At 46.1% G+C, this 20,529-nt stretch overlaps 1 protein-coding gene across 2 annotated transcripts in view; it reads right to left on the reverse strand.

The window, feature by feature from the left end:
• Pip5k1b (phosphatidylinositol-4-phosphate 5-kinase type 1 beta) overlaps positions 1 to 18,720 on the reverse strand; it is a 250,636-nt gene extending 231,916 nt beyond the window's left edge. The window contains exon 1 of one of the 2 annotated variants that reach the window (XM_075973742.1): positions 18,509 to 18,720. The gene's annotated coding sequence lies outside the window, so the exon portion shown is untranslated. The remainder of the gene's footprint in view (positions 1 to 18,508) is intronic. The other variant, XM_075973743.1, reaches the window with a different exon arrangement.
• Positions 18,721 to 20,529: the final 1,809 nt, after the last annotated feature.

A 20,529-nucleotide genomic window follows, 5' to 3' on the forward strand; every position in this document is an offset into this window, starting at 1 on the left:
CGGTAACTGTGGCATGAACTGTCGCCTGTACAGGTCTCTGAGATTTATTGGTTCATGCACTAAACCATCTTTAGGGAATGTGCATACAGGCAAACAAGTTCACTTGCTCAGAGAGGACCTGATTTCCCTGGTGGTCCATTCATTCAGATCTTCACCAACCAGAAAAATGTGCTCGACTTCAAGACTTTCTTTTCTGAGGACAGGGTCTTACTGCATCCCCAGTAGTATAGAACTCACTATGTAGACCAGGGAAGTCTAAAACTCATAGAGAACCATCTGCCTTTGCCTCCTGAGGGCTGCGATTCAAGGGTGTGCCCCCCACCAGCTGAAAGTTTCATCACGAGAGACAAGGCAGCAAGTTCTTACTGAACATCCTTTCCTGACACTCAATTGCTAATGGCTTCTCATCATACTAGATCACCCCCAGATCTCCTTTATAAGGCCTTACACCTGCCTTGTCCATGTATGCTTGCCTCCCTTCTCTGCCCCCACCTTGGGATATACTGATTCTTCACGCTGGCTTACATGGGTCAAACTATCTTTGGGCCTCAGGACTTTGTACTTACTATACCTTCTGTTTGGAAAGGCTTCTCTCATATCTGAATAGCTTTACCTCTGCACTCTGAGTCTATGTTATAACTTAAAATATTTGCTTCTCCTTGAAATTTACATGTTGCAGCCCCCATCAACCCTCTCTCTCTCTGTGTATGTGTGTGTGTGTGTGTGTGTGTGTGTGTGTGTGTGTGTGTGTGTGAGCATAAATGTGAAAATGGAATCCTCATGAAGGGTATTAGTGCTTTGTAAAACAAACAGAGCAAGTATGCTTCCTTTCCTTCTGCCAACTGAGGATTCTTACTTTTCTGTTCCATTGGCCTCCCCATCTAGAATAATACTAGTGCCTAGGAGTGTGATAATAGGCATTAACTACCTTGCTGGTTTCTAACTGGACATATGCTAAGTACTTCTTCAAACAATGGCCTCACAAAACAAATGAAGCTATCTTAGGATCAAGAAACACCCACTGTATGTGCTCTGAGGTGTCCCAGTCATCAACCTGGCATGAGATATACCGGGCAGCCTACCTTACAGAGATGGTTATGTCGCTCTGCCACCTGGCTTTGAAATCTGACTTCATCATCCACTTTTAATACCTCTGGTCCTCGATTTTCTCTCCAGTAAAATGGTGATGACATCATCTACCCTCAAGGGGTTTCTCTGAATATGAAGTAAGTTAATGCATGGTTATCACTTAGAAAGTGCCTAGATTATAATAGACACCCAACTTAGTCTGGGCACACATTGCCAGGGTGCTGTCACTGTAGCCCCGCCCTCTCTCCTCCCCTTTCTTCCTCCCCATCTTTAATCACAGACAAGTTCTCCAGTATTTATTTCTTAACAATCAGTTTCTACCACCTACTTATTGGAGCAATTTTGTGTCATTTGTGTCTCTGTGCTATCAGTGACCAAACGTCCTCATGAGAACTAACTTCTCCTATCTTTCTTAATCCCATTCTTCTAAGACGGCTGTTCTTAAATTGTATGCTTTGGGTCTTGGTGATTATTTCAAACTTCTTGGTGGAGACTTAAATCCTTAGGGCTTGATTCCCATTGCACACTCTCCCAAGTTTAACATACTGCTATTTTAATTCTTACGTTCAGTGACTTCGTAGTTTTAAGTACACGTCTCTCTGTGTTTCTGCCTATCTTTATAGTAAAACTGTCTTCAGACATACGACAGGATTATCAATGTAAAAACTCACAGTTAAAGATGACAATGTTATATAGTAAGCACAGTTAACTCCTAAAGAAAGCAATTTAAAAACACAAGGTACCTGTTTGAAAGACCGGTTAAGATGACCACAGTGAACAAAACTCATCATAGCAAGCACGGGTGAAGAGTCAGAGCATCTGGGACCCAGTGCTGCCAGCAGGGATGCAGGTGCCATGGTATGGATCCAGCAGCTTTTAACCGTTAAGTTCTTCTCCCCATTGAGCAGATGGGGATGGGAACACCGCTGCCTTCTTTTCTCTGCTTCAATAGCTCACTTCCCATCAGCTCGCCTTTGACTTTGCAGTCAGAACCGAGCCACACTCAGTCCACAGCTGGACCAAGAAACAGCTCAGCTATGGACATGATGATACCACTGTACTCATGCCAGGATGAGCAAACAGTTCGGATCTTAGTGTCATATTAACAGAGCTAATGCCCTGACTACAGACCCAAAGATTCCTATTCCAACGTGTTAAACTCTGAAGGCAGAGGGCACAGCCAATGGGCTGTGGGGCAGTCAGCCATTAGGATGTCCACATAAGATATGTCTTTCAAACATACTTGCTTTCTTCACACAAACATCCCCTACAACGCCATACTCTCATAAAGGTAATCTCCTGTAATTGGACACTTTATTCAGTGGGAACGGATGGGCAGAAAATGCAGCAAGTTTCCTCTGGGGAATCCTGTCTGTGGAGAACACATCAAGAGCAGGCTTGACCAGCGCCCACTGTGAGGTCCTTCAGCTGACAGGCCAGGAGGATGGCTCTGCTGGAAGTCCCAGAAGGTTCTTGAGAGTGCTGGCCTATGGCCAGCTCTGACAGGTAGACACGTGTAAACTTAATAACAGCACTGGAAACTCAATAATCTCTGAAGCCAGAGTCACACGGTGGCCAGTCTCAAAGTCCCCTTGCCAGTGGTATCAGTGCAGAAACATGAGATGCGGTGTCTGGTGGGCATGGCAGCTACAATCTTCTATTAGTCACCCAAAATAGTTTTTCCCATCTTGAAGGTATTCCCCTTCTCTGTAAGTCTGATCCCTCTGACAGCTGGCATGTACCACTGGGCTATAATATTTTTATTACTGAAATTTGCACTGGGCGTTTGAGGAGTCCAATTAAATTCAAACACCTTAAAAATTCCCCAGGTACATGGCTTCTGAGAGTGTCTCTCTCACACTCAGCCTCAACAGCAGCACTCACTGAGACATGGACCCCTGTGAGTGTGGCCTGGTGCTAGGCTCGCTGCAGTGTGCTAAGTTCCTCCCACACAAGAAGTAGATGCTTATTTAATACTGGGAGCATCACCTGCTACTCTCAGCCTTAGCCAACCAATCACAGGCTGTTAACCAGCATTGCTTTTCTTTAATGAATAAACATGTGTTTTACTTTCTCCTTTGCACCTGTATCAAGGGCGTGTTTCAACTCAGAAAGTCTTGGCAGTCTTCAATGAGATGCTATCTTCCCAACCTCATGCTCCAGGGCTAGGAAAGGAAGCATCTTTACAAGGGCCCTTGGTCCAGATCTGCTAACCCACCCTTGCTATAAAAGTGAAGCCCTGAGTGTGACCTCTTTCTGTAATCCCTATAAAACACATTCTCTTCTGTATGGGACACTTCTGTTCTAAGGACCTCAAAGGCCATCACTCGATTCGGCCTCTCAAATGGATCATGCCTTTGATCACGCTCAAGAGCCAGGGCTTAGATGTTCATTCTACGGATGACAAGAAGAAAAAGGCAGGAACGAGGTCAAGCCACTTGACCAGGGGTCATCAAAGTGTCAGCATAAGGAATGGATGAGTCAGGATTGTGCTTCTCTGAACACGGTGCTCACTGCATTCAAATTCAACTTGGGCAAATATAAGCAAATGACCTTTAGAAGCACAGGAAGCTTGCTTTAACACACCAAGAGATAAACTCCTCTTGCAAGCAGGTAGGAAGGAGCTGTCAAAAGACATTTTCTTTCTTTAGAGTCTAAAGTCACAATAAAGGCAAGTCACAAGAAGTTTACACTGGTCTTTGTGAACTTCTTAGTACTTCAATTTTTCTTCTTTTTTAAAAGTTAAGAAATAGAACAATAAGCTTGCAAACATTTTTGAAGCAGGCATTTTCAACTTACTTCAAGGCATATCGACTGCTACAAACCCTACAGAAGTTTAAGTTTCCATTTTCCCTTTGTTCTTCTGAAGGGGGATCAAAATAATCGATAAAACACAGCAGCAGCGTCTAGGGTGTTGAAGGCGCAGAAGCCGTTAAGTTGGGTGGGAACAGAGAACAGGCAAAGATGTGGTCCCTGACGTCAGGACTTGAGTCTGCTTAGAGAGATAAGCTTCAAGGCAGTGACAAGCCAGCCTCAGGGGAGAGCTTCAGGAGTCACAAGAAGAAGAAGAAAAATGCCAAAGAAAAAGTGGGCTTGAGAAATTGCTTCTGGGAAAGTAGGTATTTGGATCAGTGGGGTCCCAGATGCCTTCCAGAACAACTGAATATGTATTGCACCATGAAAATTAGATGCCATTTCCTCAAACAGAGAAGAAAATAGAAGGCAATTCAGTAATAAAAAGAGTCTGAGCCGACGTATGAGGTAATTAAATTGCAAATTAAGATGAGCAGACGGTATGCTCTGTTACCCACACCTTTTCAGGGAAGTTCTATTAATCCCAAGCCTCTAACAGCTCACAAGCATTCTAACTACCATGGCTCCACCATCTTTCCTTCCCTCCTCCCTCCGGAGAGTCTGCAGGTGTCTCAGCCGTATCTGCTCCCGTGGCTTGGATCAGCGCCCAAGCTGCTACCTTACCACAGCCACCATTTCCTACCACTCCCATGACAGCCCCACCCGGCCTAGACCGTGGGCCTCTTTACTGTCCAAACTGGGACTCATCAAACTTCATGTCTCCAGAGACCATGCTGCCTCTTCTCCACACACTTTCCCCAGAGAAGCATTTTTTTTTTTTTTGGTTTTTCGAGACAGGGTTTCTCTGTGGCTTTGGAGCCTGTCCTGGAACTAGCTCTGTAGACCAGGCTGGTCTCGAACTCACAGAGATCCACCTGCCTCTGCCTCCCGAGTGCTGGGATTAAAGGCGTGCGCCACCATCGCCTGCCAGAGAAGCATTTCTTGCCACTCTTGTAAGCGCTCAGCTAAACACCAAAGACGTGCTTCCTTTGACTCCTAATGTTCTCCTAACATTCCCATCTCAGTGGGTCAACACCTCCAAGTCTCCCATCTGCTCCCCTTTCGCTGCGCTCACTCCCTTTACAGAGGTCTCAGATCCGTCATTAGCCTCTCTGGCCCTGGCTTATTTCCTTTCAAACCCACTTCCCCACACTGCTCACATGACTGAGTGAAAACACGACCTCATCACCTGGGCTCAACTCTTCTTGTTGCACCGTCTTCAGAGAGAAAGCTTTGAACACAGCGCAGCTATTGTGTCCATGGGGGGTCCCCAACACACCGCGTCGCAGGTCCGCGTCCCAGGTCCGCGTCCCAGGTCCTCCCATCCGTTCTCACACACACCCCCACCACCAAGGCATGTAAGTATAAAGCACTAAGATCTAAGGTTCCCTATGGCGACTGTTGTATGTGGTGTACAGCTGCTGTCCCTGCTCTAATACCACACTCATGATGACACCAACAGTGAGAAAGGATGGCCAACAGTCATGTTAGACCAGACTAATGGAACAAACCAAGACACATAAGGGTTTGGCGGTGGGGGTGGCGGCCACAAAATTGAAGCTCCAGGAGCAAGTAAAAATGAACAAAGGAAAAGGGGGACATTAAGGTGCTTGGGGAGCTGCTGAAGGAGGGCAGTTAAGAGGGGCTGGTATAGGGAAGAAGTGAGGACAAGAGAATATCTTCTTAAGGTTAGCTAGCGCTAGCGGCTATGCAGGCCTCGGGTGAGTAGAAGCGAGACGGCCGCAAGTGTCTAAATCTGCAAAGATAGTAACTGTGAAAACGCTGAACCTGGGGATAGAAGCAGGCTGGGGTTTCCAAAGGTTCCTGGGCTCACGCTTACTCCTCACTGTGAAAAAACTCAGGGTCTTAAGAGCAGAGAGTCACCAAACGAGACACGTGAGGTCATGAAGTTGTCTCAAATATAGCATCCCCCCCCCCCCGGCAAAAAAAAAAAAAGAAGTTAGGATGGAAAAAAATTGACAGCACACAAGGCCACTCATTGAGACAAGGATTTGAAAAGGTGTTCAGGCTAGAAGATGAATGGTTCACATTTTCAAAAGAAAGGGTAAACCAGATTAGCAAAGTAAGTTATAGCTTATAAAAAAATGGATTCAGCAAATATGAACTGCAGGTCGGCCCTGGGCTAGACCAGTGGTTTGCACCTGTGGGCCATGTCTCCTTTGGGGTCACATGTCAGATATTTACATTACAATTCATAACGGTAGCAAAATTACAGCAACAAAATAATTTTATAGTTGGGGGTCAGCACAACATGAGGAGCTGTGTTACGCGGTCGGTGGCAGCATCAGGAAAGTGGAGACTCGCTGGGCTAGACGCTGTTTTAAGCACTGGGGACGCGAACGTGAGATGGTGAGAGGAAGGTGACAGTTAAGTGAGCGAAGGATGCGGACGAGGTCACAGGCAGAGTGTCCATCAACTCTGAAGCTGCTCAACCCAGGTGGAGGACACAGTGCTGAGCTCCAAACTGCTGCGAGAAGTTCTGCCACGTGTGGGAAATGATTATTCCTCAGAGTTTGCACAGAAGGAAGTGATGCATCATGCTTACATTACCAGCTACTGGGTGGGAGACTGTTTCTAAGCTGTTGCTTAACAAAATGATGAAACCCAACCGTATTATAAGCCGAATTTCCATTTTGCTTTCTATAAACAAACATATATGAAAGTCCTGTTTCTCTTGGCACCAGAGGCAGGGCTGCCACTTGCTCCATTTCCCTTTACCCTCACCACTCCATGGAAACCATGCATCTTGGGGAAAACAATAAGTGGGCATCATTTAAAAATAGCTCCTCAAAGCAAGGCCTCGCTTGTTCCCTTTCAAAGACGAATTCTTAGGCCGGAGGAAAACCTGCTTACAGCCTCTTAAAGTGAATTTTTCATCATTCGTTTTCCTTGCTTTGCTGGAGGTTTGCTGATAGGAGGCAGGGAATTTGGGAGACTTCTCTGTGCAATTTCTCCAAGGAAAAGAGAAAGGCGATGTGTCATCTATAGTTCTAAGGACCTAAAAACCGAAAATGAAACTGCCATCAAAATACCCATCCTTTTTACCACTACAATTAAGTGAAATAAAAACGTTTAGGAAATCCTGCTTTAGATCAGATAAATTAGCAAACACATGATAAATACTTCATAGAAAATAAAAAGGAAATGATGCCCGCCTCAGCTTTAAAAGGTAGCACTTTGGGAAATATGCCTGTTATTGGCCTTTCAACTAAGTGCAAAGCAAAGGATTTGAGCAGAGACCTCTTGAGGTCCTCTCTCAAAAACCCCTTATGGGTCATCCCCACTCTTTTTCTCTTTAAGAAACAATAATTTCAGACACTGGAGAGATGGCTCAGCAGCTAACAGCAGTGTTTCTCTTCCAAAGAACCCAAGTTCAGTTCCCAGTACCCACATCAGGCAGCTCATCACTATCTGCAACTCAAGATCCAGGGAACCTGATGCTCTTTTCTGACCTTGGTGGGCGCCTGCATGTTCTTGAATGGACACATGTGTATGCATGTGTATACAGAGAGAGAGAGAGAGAGAGAGAGAGAGAGACAGAGAGAGACAGAGGGAAAGAGTCTTTAAAAATTAAAAAGAGCCATTTCAATGTATAATGAATGAATCTTACAGAGTCACATTTTAGAAAACATAGGTATTATGTAGTCCCTAGGTCACAACATAGTCTCAACAGCCTAGCAAGGAATGAGTAAAGCTATTGCTGGCCAGATCGGAAATGTCCCCCACAGGGTTACAAGTCTGAACACTTGGTCTGCAGCTGAACGCACTGTTTTAGAAAGAAGCAGAACCTTTGGCACCGGTCTAGCTGAACAGCATGAACAGCATAGCAGGGTAGGCCTCCAGCCTGGGTCTAGCTTTCTCTGTTTCCTGGGTTGACCACCTGAGGCACTGCCATTGTAAGTGTCCTTGGCACAGACCTGCTTCATCCACTACGACTTCCCTGTCATGCCGAACTTTATTTCCTGAACCTGGAACCAGAAGAAATCCTCTTTGAGTAGAGCGTCCTTAAAATAAATGAATGAAATCAGAGGGAGTTTCGGAATAACAAACCGGGGCCAACGGGTAGGGAGCAAAGAACACCGCATGCCCCATCAAAGGCTACATTCTGCTCTGTGCCATCTTACAAAGGAGGGGGAAGAAGATGCGACAACTTTGGGGAGGTTTTCTAGTTGAAAAATGTCTAACATCAATGTTGTACTTCAAGGGACAGTCAGTCCTCTGCAAATAGGAAGTGTAGTCTAGAAATAAAGCAGCCTGCCCAGAGGTTCTGTGCAACCACAGGGTCGCTCAATAGATCCCTTTTCATTTTGTGCTTATGTGGTCAGTTAATATGGGAAGACAATACAACAATGAAGTCCAAATGCAGGGGAAAAAAAAACACTCTCAAATTGTCCTTGACATGTTCCCCCCCCCTTTGGTTTTTCAAGACAGGGTTTTTCTGTAGCTTTGGAGCCTGTCCTGGAACTAGCTCTTGTAGACCAGGCTGACCTCGAACTCACAGATCTGCTTGCCTTTGCCTCCCGAGTGCTGTGATTAAAGGCGTGTGCTACCACTACCCAGCTCCTTGACATGTTTTTAAGAAAGGGTTTTATTTGTTTTGTTTTTATTTCTTTCTTTCTTTTCTTCTTTTTTTTTTTAAAGAGTATTTAGGCTCTTGTTAAAAATAACATAGCGTAAACTTTAGGGTGAACATTATGTGAAAAAAAATACAGAAATGCTCAATTTAAAGGTCGTTGTTCACTGCTGAAACTTATGACTCCTGCGAGAGAAGGTGGCTTTATGAACCTCTCTCCTCAAGGTCCAAATTCCAACAGGTGTCTACTCTCCATGACTCACCTTGCCTTTCTGAGAGAAATAAAACTTTATGGGGAGAGCCTTCACTTGGTCATTAACTCCCCATCTTCTGGTTGGCACATACAGGCCAAGAGTTCTAGATATGAGGCACACCACAGATGGCATGGGAGGTAACAGAGATAAGCCTGGGGCTTTCTACAGATCCATACAGTGGAAATCATGCCAATCTAATGCATCAAGGCCAGTATTTATCAGAACTTAGAGGTAGGAGGGAATGTTCCGGAAAATAAGAGTATACTTCATATACTGTGGACATGCTCTTTCATGAAACCATTTTTTTAATTATAAGTATTATTTACATAGCTTTGTTTTTATTTGTTATGGTCATTATTGACTGTGTTTCTTTAAGGGCATTAACTGCCATGCCAGACTGAACTCCTGTGTTCCCCCAGAGTTATGTTGAAATCTAACAGCTCTCATCTTAAAGGGAGTAAGAGATAGTCTATTCTGGAATCATTCTGAGTGACCATAGCCCAGGAACAGAGATTTAGGTTACCCCAAGTTTCATGGGGTTTTTCTAGTTTTTAGGGCAGAGAGCCACAAAGCAAGGCACATTTAAAATGCATTGGTGGGTACACCAGAGAGGTGGGTACATCAAGATGGGGGGAGTTTTTCAATGGGGCTAAAGTGTTATCTGATGCCACTTGAATCGGTGGAAGCCAGTGTTCTGATAAGGTTATAATAGCTTCTAAGAGGTTTTTATTTATTATCATGCGGTATCAGTTCAGATACAGAGTGGGATAAAAAAAAATCAGGGCTAAAACTAGCTCAAGATAAAGTAACTAGCCTCTGAAGCTACAAAATTCCAGTCTCTCAACAGAACTGAAATTCCAATCAGTCCATCTCTGCAGACACAGAATCCTAGAAGGTTTTTGCTCATAGCCAGACAGAGCTTTATGTCAGGAATTTTTGATCATAGTGGTTAAGAGAACATACTGTTCTTCCAGAGGACTTAAGTTCCATTCCCAGTACCACATCAGGCAGCTCACAGTAGCCCATGGGTATCTGATGTTTCTAGTTTCTGTGGGCACATACTCACAATAGACATACAATACACACACACATAGACACACATAATTTAAGTTAAATCTTAAAAAAGCAATCTTCACATGGTTCTCCACCTCTCTTCCTGCCATATAAAAATATAATGTGAGGTCAGCTCTCCACAACTTCAACCCAGAAGCCAACCATGCCAGCATTCTGATCTTGGACTTTCAGCATCCAGAGAGAACCATCAGAAATACATTCTGTTGTGTATAAGCCATCTAGTTGGGGGTTCTTTGTAACAGCAGATTGAACTGAGATTGGTGATTATCTTTTCATTGGCTTTCACAGGGTCTCACTATAGTGTCCTGGCTGTCTGTGAATTTATTCTGTAGCCCGGGTTGCCATGGGATCTGTGACCCTCCTGCCTCAGCAACCCAATATCTGGGATCGCAGGTCTGCACTGACGGCCCTGCAGGTCAGGACATCTTATCGGTTCTCTGAGCATCATCAAGATGAATGCTTTAGCATGGAAATGCTTTCCTTGACAGCAGCTTGTTTTTGTGGATGCAGGGAATATTGACGTTCTCCTCTTTGAGTAAATGTTCTATTTTGTCATGGGAGCATACATGCAAGCCTTTTCAAAGTCATGTTATAGAGTGTGGCATCCTCTTTGACTAGGAGCCACTTGACGCCCATTGGTGCGCAATGAGAGGCCAGCCCTCCCACCACTGATCCCACCTCTATCTTCTCTCTGACTCACAAGGATGTCCGACTTTCACATCCTTTCCTCCATCGCAATTTTAGTTTAACTAACTCATACGGTTCCAAGTTTAGAGTTTTAAAAGGATCTACGATAAAAAGCTTCCCTTCATCCCTGTTCCCAGAGAGCCAATTCATCGTCTCGGGAGCATCATCCTCGAAATGACTGTGGGCAACCTTTCTTGGGAATAATTACTACAGGGACCATTACAGAAAAGCTGATCACAACAGTTATGCTACCAAGCAGCAGAAAGCTGGAGAAAGTCCACGGGCAGCATTAAAAATGTGCAGTGGCGTGCGGGACATCTGTGCATTTCCTCTCTCTCTCCTGGGATTTTGAAAAAGTTTTGTTTTGTTTTTCAAGAGATGAAAGCAACGCTACTCGTTTGATGTGTCTATTCGACACTTTTAGATATGCTGGCACTGTGCTGCTGAGGACATCATGGGGGAAAGACGCTCACGGTGTGCAGTCTACCCTTCTGACGCTGAGGGCTTCTAGGGGCACTGAGATAGAAAGGTGGTAAGAGCCTCCTTCCAAAGACGCCTGAGGACTACCCCAACATATGGCTACTCTAGGCAAGGCACATCCCAGACCGAGCCACACGGGGCTACAGGGAAGGTCAGTAATGAGCTGGTGTTCAGCAGGACTGATCACCAAATAGTACAGAAGAGACTGCTTAGCCGGAGACTGGAGTGACAGAGCTGGGATTCCACAGAGCCCTTCAACCAAGTCCGTTGTCAAAAATGCTCTTATAGAGTAGAGGACAACAATGCTACATCTTGACAATGACAATGAAAAAAACTAAGCCAGGCGGTGATGACACACGCCTTTAATCCCAGCACTCGGGAGGCAGATGCAGGCAGATCTCTGTGAGTTCGAGGCCAGCCTGGTCTACAAGAGCTAGTTACAAGCCGGGCGGTGGTGGCGCACGCCTGTAATCCCAGCACTCGGGAGGCAGAGGCAGGCGGATCTCTGTGAGTTCAAGGCCAGCCTGGTCTACAAAGGGAGTTCCAGGACAGACTCCAAAGCTACAGAGAAACCCTGTCTCGAAAAACCAAAAAAAAAAAAAAAAAAAAAAAAAAAGAGCTAGTTCCAGGACAGGCACCAAAGCTACAGAGAAACCTTGTCTCAAAAAAACAAAAAACGACGACGACAAAAAAAAAAATGAAAAAACTGCCTGCTTTTAACCCATGTCTTGATTACTTGATCGAGTCTGAATTCAAGTGTAATGGAATCAGTTGTTTAATGGAGGAAATTTCAAGATGGCGTAATATTCAGGCAGCAGTACAGTTACTACTCACTACATTTACTGAGGCTTACAATGAGAATTCAAGTCACAAAGACTGGTATGGAAAAGAGTGGATGGACCAGGAGAGCGAAGACCAGTGCTTCTCAACATTCCTAATGCTGTGACCCTTTAAAACATTTCTCAAGTAGTGACCTCCCGACCATAAAATTATTTTCATTACTACTTCATAACTGTAACTTTGCTACTGTTATGAATCAATCATAATATAAATATTTGTGGGGAGTTTTTTGGTTTATTTTTTGAGACAGGGTTTCTCTGTAGTTTTGAAGCCTGTCTTGTCCTGGAACTCACTCTTATAGACAAGACTGGCCTCGAACTCACAGAGATCCACCTGCCTCCGCCTCCCAAGTCCTGGGATTAAAGGCGTGCGCCACCATCGTCTGGCTTAATATTTGTGTTTTCTGATGATCTTAGGCTATTCTTGTGAAAGGGTCATTCGATCCCCCAGAGGGGTTACAACCCACAGGTTGAGAACCATTGGTATTGACAAAGCGTCTACTTTCCTTAAAGAGAGTAGCCCAGGTAAGGAGAACCCTACCACTTTGCACTGGCAAGAAAGAAATTGTCTTGAAGGCAAGATCTTCTTCCTGTCCAATCAAATTCAGTCAAGAGGAGGAAGACTGAACTTCGTGAAAATGCCACCAACGGGGTGTTGTCTGCTGGGAAATAATCACCTGGGGAAGTGTTTTCCCAGGTTTAGTCACCAAGGTACCCAGAAATCACTACAGCTGTGATAAAGGAGGCCACACTACATCACCATCTGGCAAAAGAGCTTGGCAACACTGTCCATATGGTCCTGAATTTACAGGCGTGAAATATCAAAAGTTACGGCGTCACAGAAGTTTGCACCAAAGTTCAAGAAGGTCACTGAGGCCAGGTAATGTACGGCCTGTCGGATTTCTTGTAAGGGGGACCTTGAGAAGACACCCTGTGAAGCTGTGAAGGCAAAGCCCAAGCTGCAGTGGAGACCCCAGAACGCTGGCCATGTCAGGACCATAAGGTTCACCAGGAAAGCTATAGGCACAGTGTGGAACTGGCTTAAGGGGGCAGAACAGGAGGCGCGTGGAGTGACTAAGGACTGTTGGAACACTAAGACTATCAGGAGCTCTAGATGCTGAACCTGGAACTAAAGCATGTAGTACTTGCTCTGTTCATGTTCAGTTATACTTGGTCTGCTCATTCCCCACTGTGCTCCCAGTCACCGCTTCACGGAATGAGGTTGTTTATTAGTGTCATTGTATGTTGGATATATGGAGCATGTCATTTTATAAGGGAACAAGGTAAGAGGCTGTTTTGAGTTCTGGAGGAGACTTTGGACTTTTGAGTAGTGATGAAACAAAAGCCTATGAGGAATTCTGGGTTGAAATGAATATATTTTTGCAGTATGGGATGGCCAGGAGCCTGTGGGGCCAGAGATGCAATGTCATGACTTGAAGCGATGCACTCAGCGACAAGGGTCACGTAGGGCAGCCCATCTTCATTTTTAATTTGATTGGTTTGGAATCACCTTAGAGGCAACACAGCTCTGGGTATTTTTGGGGTGTTTCCAAAGACAACCACCATCCAACAAAATTTTTATTTATATTAATCTTCTTGCTAAAGAAGACAAGTAACTAAACAGGAGTCTTAAACTATATTAGTTTTTCTAATTACTTTAAGAAAATGAAACTACATTAAAAAGTTGGAATCTATTGAATAAAGCCTGTTTCGAGTGATAAAGAGACACCATAAAGTCCTGGATCTGCTTCCCACCAGTCTGGTTGGTATTCCTAAAATGACTCAGAAAGAATAGAATCACTGAATAATTAAGAAACATCCTGAGATTTTTAAACATTAATTTGGAGGTGGCTGACACATTTTAAAATTTCTCACCACTTATCATATCCCTAAACCCAAGAATATCAACACAAACAGAACAGGATGCCAAATCTTTCCCACTGACGGAGAGTTGCCTAACACCTGCGACAATGCTTCCTACTCCCTCAAAGAGGTCATACGATGGTGGGCACAGATTCAGCAACCACAACAAAAAAAAAAAATAAGAGGTATGAATTAAGCATGAGAAACCCATCACATTGCTGGGCGGTGGTGGTGCACAACTTTAATCCCAGCATTTGGTAGGCAGAAGCAGGCAGATCTTTGAGTTCAAGGCCAGCCTGGTCTACAGAGTGAGTGCCAGGACAGACAGGACTGTACACAGAAATCCTGTCTCAAAACCAAAAACACAAAGAAAAAAAAGAAACCCATCACAAACAGCATGTTCAATCCATTGTATTTCTCGTGCCAGTCTATCTGCGAAGCAAAGAAACACATTTCTATACATGTCTATGACTAGCGATGTCTTTATGGTGCTTTTGAAACTCATCCATTAGCATCGCTGGATGTAGCTTAACCCCCCCCCTTCTTCTATACAAAATAGATGAACGTCTGCCGTTCCTTTCTCCAAACCTTAGTTTCCCCCCAAGGTAAATTCCATCTCCCAGGCTCCCAGCACTGGCAATTAGAATCCTCACCTGAGACTCATATCGCATCCCAAGAGTAACCCAGTTTGAAGAGAATCCATGGATGTACCTTTGCCCATTCTGATGAAGTCATGCACAGGATGATAACGTTGAGAATAAATCGAACAAAACTGAGGTTGGCGCATTTGTTTATTTTTTAGTAGGACATGGCTGAAAAAAACAACTTAATGGCATCGCCTATTCTAAAAAATATGCTTGAGGTTGATTTGAAAAACAAAACAAAAATACAGAAAAATTAGTAAAACAAAATGATGCAAAGGTCCTCCAGTCCTTTCTCTGGATTTCAGCAGAAACACCTCCAGCTTCAGAGATAAGAGCACAAGCGAAGGCTGTGCTCAGCTACATAATGTACTGGGCAGCTCCAAAGAATCAAAAGAACTCCTCCAACTCCAGTCAGTGTGTTCCTTACAAAGGGAAATGGTTTTTTTTGTAACAAATAACACATTTAGAACTTGATGTTTGTCAGAGAACAATAAGGAAGGCTGTAGCCATACACCACACACACACACACACACACAATTATTTTTCTGCTTTGAATTACAGTTTAACAGGAGTACAACCAAATGCAAATGAGATGTATGCATATTTATGATATTACTGGCTGGGTGACAGGGCCACCTTTAGTGGCTGCCTTTATTTACCAGCACAAAACCATCCTGCATTTGTTTGTATTCAAACAAATCCCTTTCTTCAAGCCCTGGATGGAACAAAGTATTAATTATGAATCTGCCAATGTATCTTAGTCATGAAAATGATAGCATATGGATGAGAATGGACATTTATTTAGACAATAATATTTAAAAAACAAACAGAAAACCACTTTAAAATATACCTGCTCCATAAATTACCGGCAAACAAGTTTTCTGAAAATCTCTAACGTTTCTAAAAGTCAAAACTGCACCCTCACAACTTTGAAAGTAAGCCTCCCTAACAATGCTGCATGAGCTCTGGCCTGGGCCCAGCACCCACGTGACCGTGAGCCAGTGAGTTTCCTTCCTAACTCTTCAGCTGTCGTACCTGTAAATAAATGGCCTATCTCCAAGACAAGTTAATGCTGCCATTCGAATTCTTTATCAAAAGGAAAAAAATATCCCAACCCCTAATAAACAGCAAGGTCTATGAGCAGTATTTCAGATCCACTGTGGAAAGAGAACAGTAACTAGGTTGGTTTCACTAATTAGGTTCCTCCTGCAAAACCACGGAGCCAGTGTTAGTTGTTACTGGAAAGCACCTCAGCAACCTTGAGTAAAAAGGAGACAAGTCCGTTCATAAAAGGACACAAGTCAGTTTCTGGGGATGGATCCTTTAGCCAGCTACTCGTTACTCACAAGAGGTGGACGGGCATGAAAGGGAGCATCATACAGACGGCATGAGGATAGGAAAACCTGCTTCATGAGATGAACTCAGGAGACGACGTGGGTGATCACCAATAGGCTCCCGAAAAGGCACAACTCTCTTCTCACAGGAAAATTACCTTCCGTGCTGGGAATTTACATGCGAGATTCTGTATGTCTTACAGCATGCTTTCCCTATGAATGCTCTCATTCCCTTCTATTAACCGAACAGCTGTGTGTGGGGGGGGGTTACTATATGCAAACTGCAAAACTTTAAAAAAAAATGACTTGGCGGTGGTGGCACATGCCTTTAATCCCAGCACGAGGGACACAGAGGCAGGTGGATCTCTGAGTTTAAAGCCAGCCTGGTCTACAGAGTGAATTCCAGGACTGCCAGGGCTACACAGGGAAACCCTGTCTCAAGAAAACCTATTAATTAAATGAATAAATCAATAAATGTGCACATATACTGTTGAAGTACTGACCCAACTTGTACCTGAGAGTACTTCACCCTGAGTACTTTAACGTCAAACAGAAACACTAACCAACTTAGGTGGGAAATTAAACACACTTGCAGTTTTCTTTCCCTCCAACAAGTAGTCCACAGTCCAAGTCAGAAAAAGTAAACTGAAGCTGGTATCCATGTAAGCCCCTTGGCTGACTCAGGGTAGACATTTTTCTACTCCTAAACTTGAGAAGAAAAGGACCCAAAAGAAGTAATACCACCTTGCTAGACACCACAGAATGCTAAAGCTGGCAAAAGAAACAGAATCCCATAGGCACTTCGTTGTGTATGGGAAAGATTTTAGGCTTGGAGGTGGTAAGTCTGGTACAAAAGCTGTGTTGGACTTAGGGCCCAGGTCACCAAACAGCACTCTGAACAGCATGACCTCATCCTGATCAGAAGTGGGACAATGACAGAAAACACAAAAGCACCAAGCTGCCAGGAGATTAGATGAACTCTCTGGTCAGAACCTCCAGGCAGAGGAGAAGCGAGGCACAACTCCCAAGGTTGTCTGACCCTGAGTTTCCTCACATCTGCAACGCGAACGCGTGAGTGGCAAGTCACAAAGAGACTGTACTGGCCACCAAGAAAGGAAGACAAGTCTGGTCATTAAAAAACAAAACAACAAAAAACCACCAAGACTTCAAGTACAGAGCTGGCTTTGAGTTAGGAACAGCAAACCTGGCTGGGACTCTAACAGCCACTCGTCACTGTGATAAATCCCAGAATCCAAGTGTCCAGGGCCTCCTGCAAATGTGCGATTATCATCTTTATCTCGTCCCCCTCAGACACGATTGAGAATCAATGAGAATACTGTAAAGTATTTAAAAACTGCAAAACGCTAATGCAACTATTAGGTGGTGTTCCGTCCCTCCAGTTTTCTTAGTTTGGACAAAGATGTAATGTGGCTGGATCTGTGAGTGCTAGACAGCTTTCACAGGATGAACATCACATATCAAGAGCTGACTGCCTGCCCTTCCCATCTGTCCTCAGGGGTCGTCACCTTTGCTCTCATAACCAGCATTTCCTTCAGCTCAGAGATCATAGGTGACACTTAAGGTTCAGTCTTGAACTTGGTTGGGCAAGGGGTTCCTTTCAGCTGGTAGCCCTCTAACAAAAGCTTCCACGAACCCCCATTTATTTTATCACAGTGGAGTCGAAAGAAAACCAATCCTTGGACTTTGATCCACTCCAACGACTGCAAAAACACTACAGCCTCTCCACAGAACAAGAGGGAAGTCTCCCGGAAGAGGGACAAAAGGGTCCCTCCGAGCTGAAGTTCAAGAGAAAGGAGTTGGATCACTCCTTAGGTCAGATTAACACATTCTCGGTCCTTGGGGGCCATTCATTTTACAGCGGGGACCTCTACCTAGCTGAGAATGGCATCTAGGGCCAGCGTCAGGGGTGTTACCTGGGGGCCAGAGCTTTAAATAGCATCATACTAAATAGCAGATCCCTGTTCGAAGCCCTGATTTTAGTAGGCACAAGAAAAAAATTCACTGAACTACCCAAACAACTTCTCCGGAACAGGTTTCTACCCAAGCATGCTGTGCAAGGCAGACAGCCTGCTTGGGCGGTGGGGGTAAGCAGTGAGAGAACGCTCATCTGCATAGATGAGAGATAAGCAGTTTGTTGTCTTGGGTGCTGACGACTGCTGGCACCAGAGCGGCAAATCCAACTCCAGCACTCTCCCACCCCATGGCCCCATACTCCCAGTCCCCTGCTCCAGATGTTGAAGCTTCACGTTGCCTGGGCCAGTGGAGAGAGAGGCCCCATAAAAGTCCCTGGCTGTTTTTAGGCTGGAACCGTACCTCACCTGTTCCACCCAGCGCCAAAGCCAGAAATCACCAGAATACTGACTCACGCAAGCCCCTGTGGACATCCCAGGGGCGCCTAACAAGTTCGCGGCTGTTTAGTAGCAGGGGAGAAAGACGGGGACACCTCTCCCACTGCAACCAAACTCAGCAGACTGCCCTGAAACGAGGGTGGGGGCGCAGGCTTAAGTGAGCCACAGTGGTCGGCGGGTGTCACTGCCACCCCAGGGATAGGGGCAGGGAACTGGTGGGTGCCCACCGGGAATGCGCAGCTGAGGCCCCCCGAGGTACTAAGGTCCTCGTTCGGGAACCACGGGCGCCCCCTCCATGTCACCCCCAGCACAACTCAGACAGTCAAAGTGGCAGGGTGGAGAGGTCAGGTCTCAGAAGAGACACAGCCCCAGGCGCGGCGGCTAGGGAGGGTGTAGGCAGGGTTGCCGAGGACGCGCAGGAAACTTACCTCCCCCGGCAGGCGTGCTGGAGCCTCAGTGACCGAGACCAGTTGCGCCACGGCGAGCAAGTTGTCGGGATGTTGCGGGTTCCTGGGTGGCTGCAGCGGGCAGCGGGTGGGGCGGGGCCGGGGCAGCGCCGGAGGCGGGCAGGTGCCGGGCCCTGCCGCGGGGCCACACTCGGCTCGGACACGCGGTGACGGGGACGCGCGGCTGTGAGTGTGCAATGCGCGCGCGCCGCGGCCGGTGTGCGTGTCCCCGCGTTCCCCTTCCTTCCCGCCGCTCCTCTCGCCGTCAGAGTGGCAAGCGGACCACAAGGACCCGGCAGCCGGGGATCGCTAGGCGAGGCTAGATCCGGGGTGGAGGCCGAGGAGTGGCAGCACCCGCCGGCCTTAGGTCCCCGCACGGCGCGCCGGAGTCCGAGCGAGGCGGGCGGCGAGCAGGCTGCGCGGCGGCAGCGACTCCCGGAGGCTGCAGGCCCCGCCCGCCGGCCGCCTAGGCTCTTCCCCTTTTCTCTCCACCCACTGCTCCATCCCGCACGCCCTGCAGGGAAGCCAGACCGGTTTGCAGCAGCGGCGGGGCCCGCAGTCGGAACAAGTGCCGGAGTCGGTGCGTGGGGACTATGCACCCTGTGCCGCTGTCCGCAACCTGGACGGGGGTTGGGAGTGGGGGGCAAGGTGAAGCGGCTCCCTGGAATTAGCAGGATCCTCCGAAGCTCCAGGGCTTCTTGGTGCTTCTCGCAGTCTTGAAGCCTCACGGCGGAGCTCTGTGTTGGGGTAGAGCGTGTCCCTGCCCCAGGCCACTGAACCAGGTTATGCCTGACTTGACTCCTCTTTCTTGGAGAGCTAGCACTTAAGTACAGGCTCCCTCTTCCACGAGGAAAGGACAGGCAAAGGTTCTGAGACCACAGCTGTCCCCCTTCTAAGGATAGCGGGTGTTTTAAGGAAGGTAGATCTATCCAACAGGTAGGGATAGGTTAGTGAGGGGACCCGCGCAAATGCGCAGCAATGGGGCGCGCCTGCTGGAGCTTCTTGGAATCTCACCTAAGTTAGTATAAGTGCAAAGAGGGTGGAGACCAGACCTAAATATGTGTTTGGCGTTATTCTGTCCTGGACACTAATATTAAATTTATCAAATAGGCACGGGAAGGTAGCGACTCCTTCCAGTAGGGTCGAAGCAATTGGAGTTTTTCAGCTTCATCACTTCCTTCCACTTTTCCTTTCTCAAACAGTTGTGGGAAATAGAGCTCACGTTCTGTGCGGTGGAGGACAGCATTTGATGATCCTTGCTTGAGGGGGGACACTCCCTTGAGATTCTGCAAAGAACACGGTCGGCAGTTTTGAAACCTTTTACCACCACCCCCACCAACTCCAGTGATTTTTGTCGTGATTTGATATCAGTCTGGGATGGAGAACAATAAATCCGTTGTAACAAAAATTGATTTAAGGTTGTATTGAAGTGAAACGGACAAATCAAATAGATGTGAAATGTTCTTTGGCTATATTCCCAGTGTATTTCTTCCAGGTGTGTCTGGCCACTACTGGAAATTCAGGGCACCATTGATTCAGGACCCCTCTGCTTGGGTCCTGGCATCCTGAACTTATTAAAGTACAGAGTAACAGCATGTGTGGTCCAGCTTGCACGCTTTTCAGATGAGAAAACCATGGCTCAAAGACATCCAGTAACACAGACCAGAACACAATTTTCCTTACTCTTAGTCCCTGAACAAAAAGTAACCGAAAAACCAGCTTAACTGAGTTCAGGATGGGGCCAGTGGAGGGGGGAGCAGACAAAGAGGAACAGATCAAAGATCAAAGAACCTTGCAGCCTCCTGCTGTGAATTCCTGTCTAGGGGGCAGCAGCACACTGCTCTTAGTGGCAGACTAGCTGAGATCTGGGAGCGGGGAATCACAGTCTCTCTTTGCGTGCTTCTCAGACTTCCATTCTGAAATTGAAGGAGTGGGATGTGAATTTGCTTCCCAAGAGCAGGGAGGCAGGTTGGGTGTCAGTAAAAATGCCTCAGGGGAAGTGA

This window comes from Microtus pennsylvanicus, chromosome 5 (assembly GCF_037038515.1).
Source record: "Microtus pennsylvanicus isolate mMicPen1 chromosome 5, mMicPen1.hap1, whole genome shotgun sequence".
Lineage (NCBI taxonomy): Eukaryota > Metazoa > Chordata > Mammalia > Rodentia > Cricetidae > Microtus > Microtus pennsylvanicus.